The sequence below is a fragment of the Pelophylax lessonae genome (genome assembly GCF_965119305.1).
Source record: "Pelophylax lessonae genome assembly, chromosome: 1".
NCBI lineage: Eukaryota > Metazoa > Chordata > Amphibia > Anura > Ranidae > Pelophylax > Pelophylax lessonae.
The window spans coordinates 760,897,535-760,916,328 of record NC_138768.1 but is presented as its reverse complement, the minus strand read 5'-3'; the positions used below and the strand labels follow the sequence as shown (position 1 = coordinate 760,916,328).

Here is an 18,794-nt window from a genome sequence, read left to right as displayed (position 1 = left end):
ACTACTCCTGTCAGTGGCAGCGTCCCTCTCAATGTGACGCCTGAGGCACATTCCCCCACGCCCCCCCTCTTAGTTTCAGCCCTTCTTATGCTATACAATGTGGAGCTATTTGTTACATCTGTGAACAATCAATTATAGATTAATTGCAAGTTAATTTGGCAGCACAACTGTCACAATTTGTCCTGTAAAGCCATGTCTCTAGGAAATCCCAAATTATGCAGCTGTCACCAGAACAGGATAAGAGGTGAAACCTTCTAAAAGGGACCCCTGTTCTAATGACACTGACAACTGTCTACAATTGGATTTCCCTCTCTTTGAGAGATCTCTTCTCACTTCCCATTCCTTTGGGGTAGGAAATGAATCAGACAGCAAAAATAAGAATAATGATTCTAATAATAACATAATATTATACTGTAAATACAATAATAACAGAGGTTTTACATTCATCCGCTTTCTTTAAAATAAAAAAAAAAATAGTTTTAGAATTATTTAAATTAGCTGTATTTTGTGATATCAGCAGTAAATATTCTCTTGGTTCCCAGTTACACCATATATTCTTTTTTTAAAAACACATAATTTTGGCAATCATAACTTGGTAATACATGCTATCAATGACAACATCTTTTATTGGGGATGAACTTGGAAAAGTTAAGGAACACAGGCTGATCTTGCTGTGCTCAGCTCACAGTGAGAGACAGCCTTGTAAGTGGTGTTTACCATTTATACTACAATAAAGTTAATGGTGAGCTGCAAAAGTTTCTAAGGAAGTCACATAAAGAATAACTGCAAGGCTAATAGTAGAGAGACCATATAAACATTGCCTGGGGCTATAGAGCGGCACAGACAACTCGAGCTGCATTTCAAATTACAAAGCTGAGCCAGGACTGAGATTCCAGCATCTCTCATATCTTCTACCCCCCACCCCCCATCACACAATTCTCTTACCTTATGGAAGACCTTAAAGTGTCATTGTCACTGTATTTGTGTAAGTTCATTATCACCATTCTGTTATCCTGTACAACATACATGCTGTGTAAATTTGCTAGCCATATCGTCTTTTAATTCAGCTTTTCCTGCTTCCGCTTCAGACTTTGCCCATACATAAAAGAACGTTAAGAAAGGAGGGCTCAGCTCCTACCTTTTTTATGTTATTACCTGAGCAAGTCAATAAGTCACACCCAGTTCTGTAAACTGTAAGACTGAGTCAATGGAAAGGAATGTTTATTTCAGTATGAGCCGCAGTAGATTTCAACAAAACATTCATCATTTAAACTAGACAATGCAAAATATTTATCATACCAAATAATAAACTATGGTATTCAATTAGAAATGATCTCACATTAGTCTACCACCTCGAAGCTGATGACATTTGGTTGGTTGCTGAAAGTTAAAACACTTTAACCTAAACATGCAAACAAAAGGAGAATCGCACAAGTGATGCAACTACCCTAAAGCTAGGCATACTATGGAGTGGGGAAAGCAGCAACATACTTTTGACACTGTCATATGTCAGAAGATAAACTAGTGACTAGAAAATGTTTTCAAACCTATCTTATCAATCCTTTCCCTCTGTATTATTTTGGCTGTGATTTGCAATAACACATGCATTATCTCAACACAATAGTGTGAATCCAATCTAAAGCCAGTATGAAGCCAGATATTGATGGGATTGGCCAAGATTTGATCCATCTATGGGTTGGCTGATTGTACCCAAGTCGATCCATCGAACTTGGGTACAACCAGCATGTTGGAATTCTAGCATGTGTTTATTGCCAGCAGCTATAGCCACTAGCAGTAATCACTGTGTTCTTTTGGCAGAGTTTTTTGTTTTTTTTGTTTATAACATTTTGTAAGTAAGTCATTTTTCTTCTTCACTGATGTGCACTGATGAGACTGCACTGACGGGCACTGATGGGGCAGCATGGATGGGCACTGATGAGGTGGCACTGATAGGCACTGGTGAGGAGGCACTTATATGCAACACTGATGGGCACTGATAGGCTGCACTGATATGCAGCACTGATGGGCACTGATAGGCAGCTCTGATATGCAGCACTGATGGACACTGATAGGCGGCATTAATGGGCACTGAAAGGTGGCACTGATGGGTGGCACTGATGTGGAGGCACTGACAGGCAATACTGATGGGCGCTGAAAGCATTGCCATCTTAAGAGTATTAAAGGGCCCTGGGCAATGCAGTGCACTGGGGCCCTGTCTAAATAATCACCCACGAGAATACAAATGCAAATAAGGCTATGTAGCACCCTCCTAGGTAGGTGCTAGTGAGAGAGTATAGTTTTTGGCTCTGTCTGCCTATCAAAGGAGCAGCAGGCAAATCTATATTGTTTTCTGATTTGTGGAATATGCTGCGCACATTTACAATTAGGGTTAAATTGTAGGTTAGATAAAATGAATAAATAAGTGAGCCGCCAACACATTAATCTATGAATTAGAACACTAGATTGACATCAAAATAAAAACAAACAGGTGTAGCGCTGCACTAAATACGATAGGAGAACTGCACAGTCCTTTAAAAACAGATAGTCCAAATCTGTGCGATATAAATTCCAAGTTGAAAGGGACAGGGTGCTCCTAAGGACAATCACAAATCCAATCACCATGTGTAGGTAGAACCACCACCAAAATAAATGCTGGCCTCTTACCACAACGATTTGACCCCCACGACAGAGATCAAATACAGCCTGTATATTATCCACTGGTTAACCGGTGTCAACACAATCACTGACCGCTTCGCTCCCAATAGAAAGACATGTAAAGGAAGGGGACAACTCCCATAGTGTAATACTGTACAGTCAGCTTTATTATACACACAGTACTAAGTGGCAACTCACATTTAGTAGTACATTCACAGGCATGAAAGGTTTGCATGGACTGGAGCGTCCCTGGAGTCTGTTTCCTGCCGACAAAATGGCCGCCGCATCTCCCTCGTGGACACAGCGTGACGCACCGCAGGCTCCTCCTACGCGTTTCGTCAAATGCTGACGTCGTCAGGGGGTGTGGCCTGCGGTGAACGTCCATGGAACCACAGATCGCAGCACAACACATCCTATGTCAATCAAATCAGACACTAGTACTTCATATGTACTCGGTGAGGAAATAACCATCTACTAATAAAAACTGAAAAAACTTTTAAGCCCAAACGAGCTAAATAAGCCAATACTGTATATAGGAGTGGTCACACTGAGCCACGGAGAACTATGGCGCCATCTTCTGGCAGAAAACAAATAGACAGGGAACCCCGATCATGCCACAGAATAAAACACTATAAAAATGACAAAAATCAACAAATATAAAAACAATGTTAACAATATATAAAAACGGGCTCTCAAAGGAGAATGAATTAATTAAGAGTATAAATTCCTATACATGATATGCTCAACCTAAATGAGTTGAATTTAAAACATCAAATCAAGAGTTATTGATAAAGGAATTAATGTCCCAATCTATGTTAAGCCCGTGGGGGGCATAGGACTTGAGTCGATATATCCAACTGGTCTCTAACCTAGAGACCCCTCTCGTCATGTTGCTGCCTCTCCAATCACCAGGAAATTTATTGATTCCCATAAACATGGTGCCTTTTGGATCACTATTATGGCATAGAGCATAATGCCTCGACACACTATGTTTGGGAAAGGATTTCATGATGTTACCCACATGCTCGTTTAATCGCAATTTGCGTATCATGCGGCCCACATATTCTAGGCCACACGGACAACGCAACAGGTACACAACATATCGTGTAGAACAGGTAATAAACGTATTGATCTTAAACTCCTGCTGTGTAACATTGGAACGAAAAGACTCTACTCTTCTCGATCTACAGGTGTTAATTTTACATATTGAACACTTCCTACAAGGGTAAAAGCCTCCCCTCTGTTGAAAAAAGGAAACTGTCCTTGGGGGGTCTACAATGTTTGGAGCTATCTGAAGCCGAAGTGGTGGTACACCTCTAAAGATGCCTTTTGGTGTATCCGGTAAGCTTGATCCCAAAACACTGTCACCTTTCAAGATGTGCCAGTGTTTCTGGATAATTTTCCTCACCGAGAAATGCTGAACAGAGTAGGAGGAAAAAAATGCATGTTGGAAATCCTCATTTCCACTGCGTGCTCGAGGTTGTAAAAGATCTTCTCTATTACGGTTATCAGCCCTAACGAGAGCCTGCTCGAGCTCCTCCTCTCTGTAACCTTTCTCCAAAAATCTCGACTTCAACATAGCAGACTCACGCAGAAAATCTGTTCTGTTTGAACAATTCCTTTTCAACCTAAGGAATTGACTGACAGGAACGGACTTAAGCCACGACACATGGTGGCAACTAGATGTGTCAATAAATCCGTTCCTGTCAGTCTCCTTGAAAAATGTTGAAGTTTCCAAGGTGTTACCCACTACCTTTATTCTCAAATCCAGGAAGTGGATTTCTGACCTACTGCTCTCATGCGTGAGCTTGATACCTCTATCATTGCTATTAAGCACTGATATAAAGTCATCCAATGATGTCATATCACCGTCCCATAGGAGGAGGATGTCATCGATGTACCTCCGCCAGAGAATAATCTCCGGCCTAGGAACGTCACCGATGACATCCTCCTCCCACTTGGCCATGAATAAATTGGCCATGCTGGGCGCAAATTTTGCGCCCATGGCCACACCCTTATTCTGTTTGTAATACGTTCCTCCGAACCAAAAATAATTGTGGGCCATGGCATAGTCCAATAATGACAAAATAAACTGGTTTTGGAAGTTCAGGAGAGTGCCCTGACCAAGAAAGTAATCAACTGCATCCCTTCCATGTTGATGTGAAATCACAGTATAGAGTGAGGACACATCAGCTGTGACCAGGACATAACTCTCCTTCCACTCTATACTGTTAAGGATGTTGATGACCTGAGTTGAGTCCCTCAAAAAGGAGGGAGTCTTGATCACCAAAGGCTGCAAAAAAATCTATGTATTTACCCACCCGAGAGGTAACCGAATTGATGCCACTCACAATCGGCCTCCCGGGTGGGTTCATCGCATCCTTATGCACCTTGGGCAGGTAGTAGATAATAGGTACCTTCAGTGCAGATGGAACCAAGAAGGATTTCTCCTTCTTGGTTAAGAGCTTCCGCTGAAAACCATCCTCAACCAGTTGTACTAACTCGTTTTTATAAGCTATAGTGGGATTCCCGCCAAGAGGGATATACGTATCTCGGTCAGACAATAGTCTCAGCATTTCGTTGTTATATGCAGAGGTATCAAGAATAACGATGCCTCCCCCTTTATCGGCTGGCCTTACGATAATATCTTTCTGCTCTGTGAGAGAGCGTAGGCCTTCATCAAACATATGCTTGTGATGTGTTTTCACCAAGGTTAGCCGATCCAGATCCCTAGCCACCGAGTCCCGGAAAACGGACAACGTGGGGGCCAAGGGACCCGGAGGGTTAAACAGGGAGGCATTTGCAAAAGGGGTATTTTTGACTCCCATAGTATAATTTGATCTAGGAACAATGGGATTCCCAATCATATGTCGTTTAATGCTCAACTTACGCACGTATTTTTGTAAATCGATAAACGTATCGAATTTACTAAGAGGGCGTGGAGGGGCATATTTGAGTCCATGATTTAACACGCATTTTTCGGCATTGGATAGGGGAGCAGAGCTCAGATTAAACAAGCCCTTATCCCTTACCGCCGCCTTCTTTTTATTGCGGACCCTCCTCCCCCCCTCTGCTCCCTCTTGTGTGGTTTTTTGCCTTTTGGTTTTTGGGGTGCCACCCCGAAAAGGAGTATTAACCTGATTTTGAAAAGTATATCCATTTGTATTAGGGTTAGTAGGAAGATTCTGATGTCCTCTTGGGTTTAGACTCCACTGGTTGCCTCCACTATTTTGGTATTAAGGTGCTCTGGGCTGCAGTAGAGGCCCTTGTTCCCTTTCATGGGGATGAGAGGTCATATATTGTCTAGCACCCTCAAATTCTTCCTGTAAGGGGAGAAATCTGTTATTCATTACTGGTTGATCATAACCCTGATAAGATGGGTGATGATCTCTACCCCTACCTCGGCCTCTACCACGGACACGACCCCGTCTAGGCTGTGTCCAAGAATTGGGCACAGTGTAGGAGGGTTGAAACTGAGCACTAGGTTCAATACCTTCCATAGGGTCAACCAGGGGAAGGGGAGGTGCACTGACCGGATCCTATGTCGCTACAGGCACTGGTTCAGCCACCCCTTTATTTTGTTGCCACTTAAAAATCACCCGACTCTTATAATCTCACACATCCCTTTGGATTTATGCTCTTCCAATTTACCCTTAATCACATTTATCTCTTTATCTAGTTTTTTTTAATTTGAGCCTTTTCTTGGTCACCATGAATCTCAACAAATCAAGCCCGGCTTTGTATCCAGGATATCGCTTTGGGGTGCAACTTCCCAACGCAGACTCCTGGGCACCATTTCATCTGCAAGATACTTTTCAAAAAAAGCCACATCCCACCCTGTGTGTAACTCAGTAGTCATAACATTCTTGAGTCTCACAAACAAGCCATTCATATCATCAGTGGGTTGGTCAGTAGTAGAAAGAATACCCTCCAAATTAATGGAGTACGTTTTTCTAAAATCAAAGATATCCATAACGGACATTCACCAACTACAGACAAATTGCACGGATGTCAATAAATAAAAAATAAATATATATATATAAAAATATGTATGTATATATATATATATATATATATATATATATATATATATATATATATATATATATATATATAAAAACCCAATTTTAGGTACAAAGATTGTACCATCAGCTGCAGCACTGTACTAATTCAGAAAGCAAAATGATTTGTGGAATATGCTGCGCACATTTACAATTAGGGTTAAATTGTAGGTTAGATAAAATGAAAAAATAAGTGAGCCGCCAACACATTAATCTATGAATTAGAACACTAGATTGACATCAAAATAAAAACAAACAGGTGTAGCGCTGCACTAAATATGATAGGAGAACTGCACAGTCCTTTAAAAACAGATAGTCCAAATCTGTGCGATATAAATTCCAAGTTGAAAGGGACAGGGTGCTCCTAAGGACAATCACAAATCCAATCACCATGTGTAGGTAGAACCACCACTAAAATAAATGCTGGCCTCGTACCACAACGATTTGACCCCCACGACAGAGATCAAATACAGCCTGTATATTATCCACTGGTTAACCGGTGTCAACACAATCACTGACCGCTTCACTCCCAATAAAAAGACATGTAAAGGAAGGGGACAACTCCCATAGTGTAATACTGTACAGTCAGCTTTATTATACACACAGTACCAAGTGGCAACTCACATTTAGTAGTATATTCACAGGCATGAAAGGTTTGCATGGACAGGAGCGTCCCTGGAGTCTGTTTCCTGCCGACAAAATGGCCGCCGCGTCTCCCTCGTGGACACAGAGTGACGCACCGCAGGCTCCTCCTACGCGTTTCGTCAGATGCTGACGTCGTCTTGGACACAGCCTAGACGGGGTCGTGGCCATGGTAGAGGCCGAGGTAGGGGTAGAGGTCATCACCCATCTTATCAGGGTTATGATCAACCAGTAATGAATAACAGATTTCTCCCCTTACAGGAAGAATTTGAGGGTGCTAGACAATATATGACCTCTCATCCCCATGAAAGGGAACAAGGGCCTCTACTGCAGCCCAGAGCACCTTATTACCAAAATAGTGGAGGCAGCCAGTGGAGTCTAAACCCAAGAGGACATCAGAATCTTCCTACTAACCCTAATACAAATGGATATACTTTTCAAAATCAGGTTAATACTCCTTTTCGGGGTGGCACCCCAAAAACCAAAAGGCAAAAAACCACACAAGAGGGAGCAGAGGGGGGAGGAGGGTCCGCAATAAAAAGAAGGCGGCGGTAAGGGATAAGGGCTTGTTTAATCTGAGCTCTGCTCCCCTATCCAATGCCAAAAAATGCGTGTTAAATCATGGACTCAAATATGCCCCTCCACGCCCTCTTAGTAAATTCGATACGTTTATCGATTTACAAAAATACGTGCGTAAGTTGAGCATTAAACGACATATGATTGGGAATCCCATTGTTCCTAGATCAAATTATACTATGGGAGTCAAAAATACCCCTTTTGCAAATGCCTCCCTGTTTAACCCTCCAGGTCCCTTGGCCCCCACGTTGTCCGTTTTCCGGGACTCGGTGGCTAGGGATCTGGATCGGCTAACCTTGGTGAAAACGCATCACAAGCGTATGTTTGATGAAGGCCTACGCTCTCTCACAGAGCGGAAAGATATTATCGTAAGGCCAGCCGATAAAGGGGGAGGCATCGTTATTCTTGATACCTCTGCATATAACAACGAAATGCTGAGACTATTGTCTGACCGAGATACGTATATCCCTCTTGGCGGGAATCCCACTATAGCTTATAAAAACGAGTTAGTACAACTGGTTGAGGATGGTTTTCAGCGGAAGCTCTTAACCAAGAAGGAGAAATCCTTCTTGGTTCCATCTGCACCGAAGGTACCTATTATCTACTACCTGCCCAAGGTGCATAAGGATGCGATGAACCCACCCGGGAGGCCGATTGTGAGTGGCATCAATTCGGTTACCTCTCGGGTGGGTAAATACATCGATTTCTTTTTGCAGCCTTTGGTGATCAAGACTCCCTCCTTTTTGAGGGACTCAACTCAAGTCATCAACATCCTTAACAGTATAGAGTGGAAGGAGAGTTATGTCCTGGTCACAGCTGATGTGTCCTCACTCTATACTGTGATTTCACATCAACATGGAAGGGATGCAGTTGATTACTTTCTTGGTCAGAGCACTCTCCTGAACTTCCAAAACCAGTTTATTTTGTCATTATTGGACTATGCCATGGCCCACAATTATTTTTGGTTCGGAGGAACGTATTACAAACAGAATAAGGGTGTGGCCATGGGCGCAAAATTTGCGCCCAGCATGGCCAATTTATTCATGGCCAAGTGGGAGGAGGATGTCATCGGTGACGTTCCTAGGCCGGAGATTATTCTCTGGCGGAGGTACATCGATGACATCCTCCTCCTATGGGACGGTGATATGACATCATTGGATGACTTTATATCAGTGCTTAATAGCAATGATAGAGGTATCAAGCTCACGCATGAGAGCAGTAGGTCAGAAATCCACTTCCTGGATTTGAGAATAAAGGTAGTGGGTAACACCTTGGAAACTTCAACATTTTTCAAGGAGACTGACAGGAACGGATTTATTGACACATCTAGTTGCCACCATGTGTCGTGGCTTAAGTCCGTTCCTGTCAGTCAATTCCTTAGGTTGAAAAGGAATTGTTCAAACAGAACAGATTTTCTGCGTGAGTCTGCTATGTTGAAGTCGAGATTTTTGGAGAAAGGTTACAGAGAGGAGGAGCTCGAGCAGGCTCTCGTTAGGGCTGATAACCGTAATAGAGAAGATCTTTTACAACCTCGAGCACGCAGTGGAAATGAGGATTTCCAACATGCATTTTTTTCCTCCTACTCTGTTCAGCATTTCTCGGTGAGGAAAATTATCCAGAAACACTGGCACATCTTGAAAGGTGACAGTGTTTTGGGATCAAGCTTACCGGATACACCAAAAGGCATCTTTAGAGGTGTACCACCACTTCGGCTTCAGATAGCTCCAAACATTGTAGACCCCCCAAGGACAGTTTCCTTTTTTCAACAGAGGGGAGGCTTTTACCCTTGTAGGAAGTGTTCAATATGTAAAATTAACACCTGTAGATCGAGAAGAGTAGAGTCTTTTCGTTCCAATGTTACACAGCAGGAGTTTAAGATCAATACGTTTATTACCTGTTCTACACGATATGTTGTGTACCTGTTGCGTTGTCCGTGTGGCCTAGAATATGTGGGCCGCACGATACGCAAATTGCACGTGCGATTAAACGAGCATGTGGGTAACATCATGAAATCCTTTCCCAAACATAGTGTGTCGAGGCATTATGCTCTATGCCATAATAGTGATCCAAAAGGCACCATGTTTATGGGAATCAATAAATTTCCTGGTGATTGGAGAGGCAGCAACATGACGAGAGGGGTCTCTAGGTTAGAGACCAGTTGGATATATCGACTCAAGTCCTATGCCCCCCACGGGCTTAACATAGATTGTGTCAGGGATACCACATGCAGGCATCCAGCAAGGGTGATCAGATCAGTTGGCTGCACCAAGGAATCAGGACCCAGATGGATAAAGATGTAAATAAGTTTATTAAGCAAAATGACACACTCCAATACCAACACCAATGACCATAAACAAGTAAACAAAATATAAATGATAACAGTACAAAACCCCAATAGAACCTAACAAACTATATACAAAAGGATGGAGCAAACAATAGCAGGACAGGACAGGGACAGGAGACAAGGAAAGCAGGGAGCCAGGTACAGGAAGCAGGGTACAGGGAACAGGATCAGAATACAGCATTCAGGATACAGGTTTCAGGATACAGGTTTCAGGATACAGGTTTCAGGATACAGGTTTCAGGATACAGGTTTCAGGATACAGGTTTCAGGATACAGGTTTCAGGATCAGACAGGGACACGGCTAGCAGAGAAAATACTGAAGCACTGAGCCTCAGTGAAGGGCGGGCTTATATTCCCTCAGCAGTCCTCCTCAGGTGCAGCTTAATTAAAAGAACAGTCCAGCTGCTGGGAGACACCCGCTGGTGGGCCCTGGAACTGCGCCCCTCAGTTCCAGGAACAACAGTGCCACCAGCAGGTGACCCATGTAATGACACAGATCCTGACAGTTCCCCCCCTTTAAGGAGCGGCCTCCGGACGCTCCATTGTGCTTCTACCCCAAAAGTCCAAAAAGGTCTCCCCTCCATGTCTGCGGGTCTTCTAGCACTCTCTAGGCCAAAGTCCTTTAACTTGCCGGAAGGCGTGCCACCAGAGTCCAGAAATTGATCATGCGCCCCACCACCAGGGTCTGGAAGCCGTCTTGGCACCCCACAGGTCAAGTTCCTGAAGAGGCGTAACATTAGGGATACACCTGCCCTCATTGCAACACACGTCCCAACACTGGGACTGAAGGCAAGCTGGACATAAAGCAGGGGAGCGCCAGCGGCATGCAGGATGTCCGGCAGTGGCACACCAGGCTGGGCAACAGACAGTGGCACATCAAACAGGGCGGCAGACCGTGGCTCAGCGGGCACTGGATCAGCAAGCACTGGGTCAGCGGGCACTGGAACAGCAAGCACTGGGTCAGCAGGCACGGTAGTGGTCACCGGAACAGCGGGCACTGGAACAGCAAGCACTGGGTCAGCAGGCACGGTAGTGGTCACCAGAACAGCGGGCACGGGATCAGCTGGCACTGGATTAGCGGGCTGAGTAAGAGACACCGGATCAGCAGGCACCGGAACAGCAGGCACTGGGTCAGCGGGCACTGGAACAGCAAGCACTGGGTCAGCAGACTGGGTAGTGGTCACCAGAACAGCGGGCACGGGATCAGCTGGCACTGGATTAGCGGGCTGAGTAAGAGACACCGGATCTGCGGGCACCAGAACAGCGGGCACTGGACCAGCAGGCTCAGTAGGAGGCACCAGATCAGCGGGCACGGGAACAGCAGGCATCAGAACAGCAGGCACTGGATCAGCAGGCTCAGTAGGAGGCACCAGATCAGTGGGCACTGGATCAGCAGGCTTAGTAGGAGGCACCAGATCAGCGGGCACTGTAACAGCAGGCACTGGATCAGCAGGCTCAGTAGGAGGCACCCGATCAGTGGGCATTGGAACAACAGGCATCAGAACAGCGGGCACTGGATCAGCAGGCTCAGTAGAAGGCACCGAATCAGTGGGCACTGGATCAGCAGGCTCAGTAGGAGGCACTGGATCAGCGGGCACCGGAACAGCAGGCATCAGAACAGTGGGCACTGGATCAGCAGGCTCAGTAGGAGGCACCGGATCAGTGGGCACTGGAACAACAGGCATCAGGACAACGGGCACTGGATCAGCAGGATCAGTAGGAGGCACCGGATCAGTGGGCACTGGATCAAAAGGCTCAGTAGGAGGCACCAGATCAGCGGGCACTGGATCAGCAGGCATCAGAACAGCAGGCTCAGTAGGAGGCACTGGATCAGTGGGCACTGGATCAGCGGGCACTGGAACAACAGGCATCAGAACAGCGGGCACTGAATCAGCAGGCTCAGTAGGAGGCACCGGATCAGTGGGCACTGGATCAACAGGCTCAGTAGGAGGCACCAGATCAGCGGGCACTGGATCAGCAGGCACTGGATCAGCAGGCTCAGTAGGAGGCACCCGATCAGTGGGCACTGGAACAACAGGCATCAGAACAGCGGGCACTGGATCAGCAGGCTCAGTGGGCACTGGATCAGCAGGCTCAGTAGGAGGCACTGGATCAGCGGACACCAGAACAGCAGGCATCAGAACAGCAGGCACTGGATCAGCAGGCTCAGTAGGAGGCACTGGATCAGTGGGCACTGGATCAGCGGGCATCAGAACAACGGGCACTGGATCAGCAGGCTCAGTAGGAGGCACCGGATCAGTGGGCACTGGATCAGCAGGCACTGGAACAACAGGCATCAGAACAGTGGGCACTGGATCAGCAGGCTCAGTAGGAGGCACCAGATCAGCGGGCACTGGATCAGCAGGCATCAGAACAGCAGGCACTGGATCAGCAGGCTCAGTAGAAGGCACCGGATCAGTGGGCACTGGATCAGCAGGCTCAGTAGGAGGCACCAGCTCAGGGGGTACTGGATCAGCAGGCTCCGTAGGAGGCACCAGATCAGTGGGCACTGGAACAGCGGGCATCAGAACAGCGGGCACTGGGACAGCAGGCTGAGAAACAGGCACCGGATCAGCAGGCTGGGTAACAGGTATAATTGTATGTGTTGGGAAAAATCTCCTTTTCTTTTTAGGTTTAGATACAGGAATCTTGCTAGTGGTTGCAGGGCTATGAATAGATTGTGAAGTAGATGGAAGTGAAATGGCAGTATTGGGAGATGGTGGAGGTGGAAAAGGAGAGACAGTTACAGAGGAGAATTTCTGAGAGGTTGCTATGGGCAACAGGGTAGTAGAGGAAGTTTTCACAGGGTTAAATGCAGGAAAAGTGCAACTCGTTAAGCCAGGATATGAACAAGCAGTGGAAAGCAAACCATACCTAACTGCAGCTGTGGTTGCTACGGGTAACGGAGAGGAGAAACTTTGAGAAAACTGGTGTCCAGAGGCAGAAGTGGATTGGTGTGAGTTAGCTGATGCTAAATTGGAAAGATCTGACCAGGTTTGCAGTAAGGCCTGAACAAAACTCAATTTACAACCCCCTTGTCTGATTAGAGAATATACAGCAGTCATGCAATCCAACAGGGCCTCTGGAGAATACACTGAATAATGTTCAATAAAATAGGGTTTATCATCTTCCAAGAGCCACACAAGAGATACCACCTGAGAGACACTAAAAGGAGGAGAATAATCATCACCACCCTTAGGGGTATTAGATAAAGCCAACTCTGCACAGAGCTGAATAAGTGGCTGAATCTCTTTGAACAAAACTCTGCCTTGGTCAACAAACGAGTGGGCCAGACGGATGCATTCCAACAACTGCTCGCTAGTGTAAGTTTTCAAAATTTGGCGACAATATTCCCTGTCTTCTGTTACAAGCAAAGAAAAATAAAAGACCTCCTCTGACTGCATCTTGCAACAACCAGAAAATTCCTAATTCCCAGGTGCAACCTATCTGATCGTTAGTGGCTTCAGTATTCTGTCAGGGATACCACATGCAGGCATCCAGCAAGGGTGATCAGATCAGTTGGCTGCACCAAGGAATCAGGACCCAGATGGATAAAGATGTAAATAAGTTTATTAAGCAAAATGACACACTCCAATACCAACACCAATGACCATAAACAAGTAAACAAAATATAAATGATAACAGTACAAAACCCCAATAGAACCTAACAAACTATATACAAAAGGATGGAGCAAACAATAGCAGGACAGGACAGGGACAGGAGACAAGGAAAGCAGGGAGCCAGGTACAGGAAGCAGGGTACAGGGAACAGGATCAGAATACAGCATTCAGGATACAGGTTTCAGGATACAGGTTTCAGGATACAGGTTTCAGGATACAGGTTTCAGGATACAGGTTTCAGGATACAGGTTTCAGGATACAGGTTTCAGGATACAGGTTTCAGGATCAGACAGGGACACGGCTAGCAGAGAAAATACTGAAGCACTGAGCCTCAGTGAAGGGCGGGCTTATATTCCCTCAGCAGTCCTCCTCAGGTGCAGCTTAATTAAAAGAACAGTCCAGCTGCTGGGAGACACCCGCTGGTGGGCCCTGGAACTGCGCCCCTCAGTTCCAGGAACAACAGTGCCACCAGCAGGTGACCCATGTAATGACACAGATCCTGACAGATTGGGACATTAATTCCTTTATCAATAACTCTTGATTTGATGTTTTAAATTCAACTCATTTAGGTTGAGCATATCATGTATAGGAATTTATACTCTTAATTAATTTATTCTCCTTTGAGAGCCCGTTTTTATATATTGTTAACGTTGTTTTTATATTTGTTGATTTTCGTCATTTTTATAGTGTTTTATTCTGTGGCATGATCGGGGTTCCCTGTCTATTTGTTTTCTGCCAGAAGATGGCGCCATAGTTCTCCGTGGCTCAGTGTGACCACTCCTATATATTGGCTTATTTAGCTTGTTTGGGCTTAAAAGTTTTTTCAGTTTTTATTAGTAGATGATTATTTCCTCACCGAGTACATATGGAGTACTAGTGTCTGATTTGATTGACATAGGATGTGTTGTGCTGCAATCTGTGGTTCCGTGTGGTGACACGCATGTGAGCCGCATTTTGCATCCGGATATCCTGAGTGAGGTGATGTTTCATCTGGTATAGTTCCGGTTCCGTGCTATGATACGCATATGGACCGCATCGTAAAGCCTTCCTGTTCCGGTTGTTTGCACATAATGTGGTTTACTTCCGGGATCGGGACCTGCCCATCTCCCTGCCTTTCCCTCATTCTCTCAGCGTATAAATGAAGGACGTTCACCGCAGGCCACACCCCCTGACGATGTCAGCATTTGACGAAACGCGTAGGAGGAGTCCCCATCTATTGTGAATAGTTCAAGTTTGAGTATCCCACTCTTCCCTTCTCCCATCCCTAATTTAAATAAAACCACAAAAACAACTACATCCCTTAGACTTTTCATTGACTGAGCCAGAGAGTAAAGAGGTAAATTGTGAATGCTGCAGTTGCTATTGGAAACTCAGGGGAATCCCAAAATGAATAATCCAGCAGTCCTTAAGGGGGCAGTGCTACAGCTATATTTATTGGTACAACAGTGCCAGGCTAATGACAGCTTCCAAGTTCGGCAGCTGGGTCCGGTGAACACACACACACAGAGGGGGGTCAGACTTGACTGTCCTGTGTGTGCCTGTTCCCATAGAGGCGGACCTGCATTCCTGCAGTTGTGGGCCCTGCATGGCCCAAGTGGCCTGACAGCAGCTCAGGGCTGACAGGCGCTTGCCACCTACTAAGCTTGGCGGCGGGGTGCACATGGGAATTGGAACTAATGCTTGGCTGGTGCTGGGCAGGTGGGGCCCCCCGGGCAAGTGGGGCTCCTGGGCAACTGCCTAGAGTACCCATTCGGTAAGATGGCCCTGACTGAAAGTCCTCACTGATGGGCGTTGGTGGGCATCACATGTGGGCATCGCTTAAAGAGGGTTCCCCGATAATCATTGCACTGATTATCAGTGCAGATCCCCCCTGTCAGGAAAGCCGATAACTGTCACTTCCTAATTACACTGTGATCAGCTGTGCTTGGACACAGCTGATCACATTGTAAAGAGCCTACTTCATAGGCTCTTTACAGTGGTCAGACAGAGATGCAGTATGTCTGAATGACACACCACACCCCAAATTGCTGCACAGAGTGCCCCCAGGTGCGCGCATGAGCGGCATGTCCTGAAGGACGTCATATGACATCCAGCAAGAACAGGAAAGCCACTGCCAGGCCGTCATTTTGCTTTAGGCTGGGTGAAATGTGGTTAAAATTCATACCAGACATGAAGGGCCTGTTATGAATCAGAGATGGAACACCCACACTGATTTTTTTTTTTTCAACTATCTATGGCTCCTTAGCTTACATGGCCAAGCATTCTTTTTATCTACATCAGGCCCTTATCCTAGATCTGAAAGGAGAATCTGCACACACACAAAAACAAAAAAAATTAGGGGGTTACCTACCTAATCAAGATCAGGTCTTCTGGTGAGATAGGTAAGATTTGAACCAATGGAGAAGGCAGTCATGGAGACCATGCAATTTTAGTTTTTTTGAGGAGGAGGAGCGGTGTTCAACTATATAAAAGGCAGCAGAGAGGTCCAAGAGTAAGAGTTCAGGGTAGTACTGTTGGTTTTAGCTGTTAGTAAGTAATTTGTGAATTTTAGGAGAGACGTTTCTTTGGAGTGCTGTCGGCGAAATCCAGACTGAAGGGGATCAAGAAGGTTATTCTCAATGAGTTTCTTGCTCAGTCGGTTGTAGATTAGCCCTTTAAGGAGTTTGGAGGCAAAAGGGAGTAAGGAGATGGGTTGTTAAGATTGGTGGGGTCTAGTGAGGCTTTCTTTGGTATGGGAGTGACTAGTGCATGTTTTAGTGTGTTGGGGAAGATGCCAGTGGAGAGGGAGAGGTTGAAGATATGAGTTAAAGAGTGTAGGATAGAGCCAGAACCATAGTATTTGAGAAGTAACATGGGTTCAGTGGGCAGGAAGTTAGGTGGGTGTTAGAAAAAAGTTTAGTGACTTTCTCTACAGTAGTTGGGTTAAACAAGGAAAGTATTGATTGTGAAGGAGGACAAGGAGTGTAAGGTCAGGGAGATATCTATAGAGATCTCGTCATGAATTGTATCAATCTTAATATTGAAGTGATTGGCAATCTCTTGGGCAGTAGAAAAGAATTGAAGAGACTGTGTGAGGGGGTGTTAATGAGAGTGATAAAATAGGTCTGTTTGGCAGTGTGGAGGCAGGCAATGACTCTGTGTGCCTTCATTGGCCAAGTATCAGTGACAATATCACCATTAATTGGCTGTCCTATAACATCGATCACAAAAATGTGCTCATTTCTTTGGACAGGGAATAGTGAAACTGGATTGGGCAAGCAAGCATTACATTGCACAAAAGGAATTAGCTTATTGTAAAGGAAATTTGTACATCCTATATATCATTGTATTTTACTAAACTCATTGTGCACACGGCACTAATCATTTTTTGATTAAATGTTTTCATTCTTTCAAGTCCTGTTTAGAATTTGCCTGCCTATGTTACGCCCGGCCTGGTGGTGTGCGATAACGGGCGAAATCTCATAGCAGCTCTGAGCCTAGCCGGTTTGACGCACAGCCCTTGCCTGGCGCATGTGCTGAATTTGGTGGTGCAGAGGTTCCTTAAAAATTACCCCGATATGTCAGAGCTGCTGCAGAAAGTGCGGGCCGTCTGTGCGCACTTTCGGCGTTCTCACCCTGCTGCTGCTCGCCTGTCAGCGCTGCAGCGTAACTTCAGCCTTCCCGCTCACCGCCTCATATGTGACGTGCCCACAAGTTGGAACTCCACCTTGCACATGCTGGAAAGACTGTGTGAGTAGCAGCAGGCCATAGTGGAGTTTCAGCTGCAGCACGCACGTGTGAGTCGCTCTGCGGAACAGCACCACTTCACCACCAATAACTGGGCCTCCATGCGAGACCTGTGTGCCTTGTTGCGCTGTTTTGAGTACTCCACCAACATGGCCAGTGCCGATGACGCCGTTGTCAGCTTAACTATCCCACTTCTATGCCTCCTTCAAAAAACGATTCGGGCAATGATGGAAGAGGATGTGGCACAGGATGAGGAGGAGGAGGAGGAGGATGAAGAGGTAACATTTCCAAGGCTTTCAGGGCAGTCATTCGCAAGTGGCTCTGAGGGTGGGTTCCTGCACCCACAAACGCCAGGGACACAATTGTCCAGCAGGGGCACAGTTCTGGAGGATGAGGAGGAGGAGACGGAGGAGGAGATGGAACCATGTTCACAGCAGGGTGGCACCCAGGCCAGCTCATGGCCATCACTGGTGCGTGGCTGGGGGGATACAGAGGACACAGACGATACACCTCCCACAGAGGACAGCCTTTCATTGCCTCTGGGCAGCCTGGCACACATGAGCAATTACATGCTGCAGTGTCTCCACAACGACCGCCGAGTTGCCCACATTCTAACTTGTGCTGCTGGATCCCCGTTACAAGGACAACGTACCGTCCTTAATTCACTCACTGGAGCACGATCGCAAGATGCGCGAGTACAAGCGCACGCTGGTAGACGCAATGCTGCTGGCATTCCCACCTGACAGTGGGGCCACAGTGGAAGCACAAGGCCAAGGCAGAGGAGGAGGAGGAGGAGGAGGAGGAGGAAGAGGTCGCCAACGCAACCAGGGCACCGCCAGCACCTCAGAAGGCAGGGTTAGCATGGCCGAAATGTGGAAAAGCTTTGTCAGCACGCCACAGCAAACAGCAGCACCAGCAGCTCATCTCATATGGAACGTCTTAGCAGGAGGCAGCATTTCACCAACATGGTGGAGCAGTATGTGTGCACACGCCTACATGTAGTGAATGACGGGTCTGTCCCCTTCAACTTCTGGGTCTCCAAATTGGGCACATGGCCTGAGCTTGCCCTTTACGCCTTGGAGGTGCTGGCGTGCCCTGCAGCCAGTGTATTATCTGAACGTGTATTTAGCATGGCTGGGGGCGTTATAACAGACAAGCGCAGCCGCCTG

General features: G+C 46.1%; 1 protein-coding gene across 1 annotated transcript in view; it reads right to left on the bottom strand.

The window, feature by feature from the left end:
* Nucleotides 1–1,082, bottom strand: part of ARAP2 (ArfGAP with RhoGAP domain, ankyrin repeat and PH domain 2) — a 570,354-nt gene extending 569,272 nt beyond the window's left edge. Inside the window, exon 1 of the mRNA XM_082248393.1 lies at nt 946–1,082. The gene's annotated coding sequence lies outside the window, so the exon portion shown is untranslated. The remainder of the gene's footprint in view (nt 1–945) is intronic.
* Between the last annotated feature and the right edge of the window lie 17,712 nt (nt 1,083–18,794).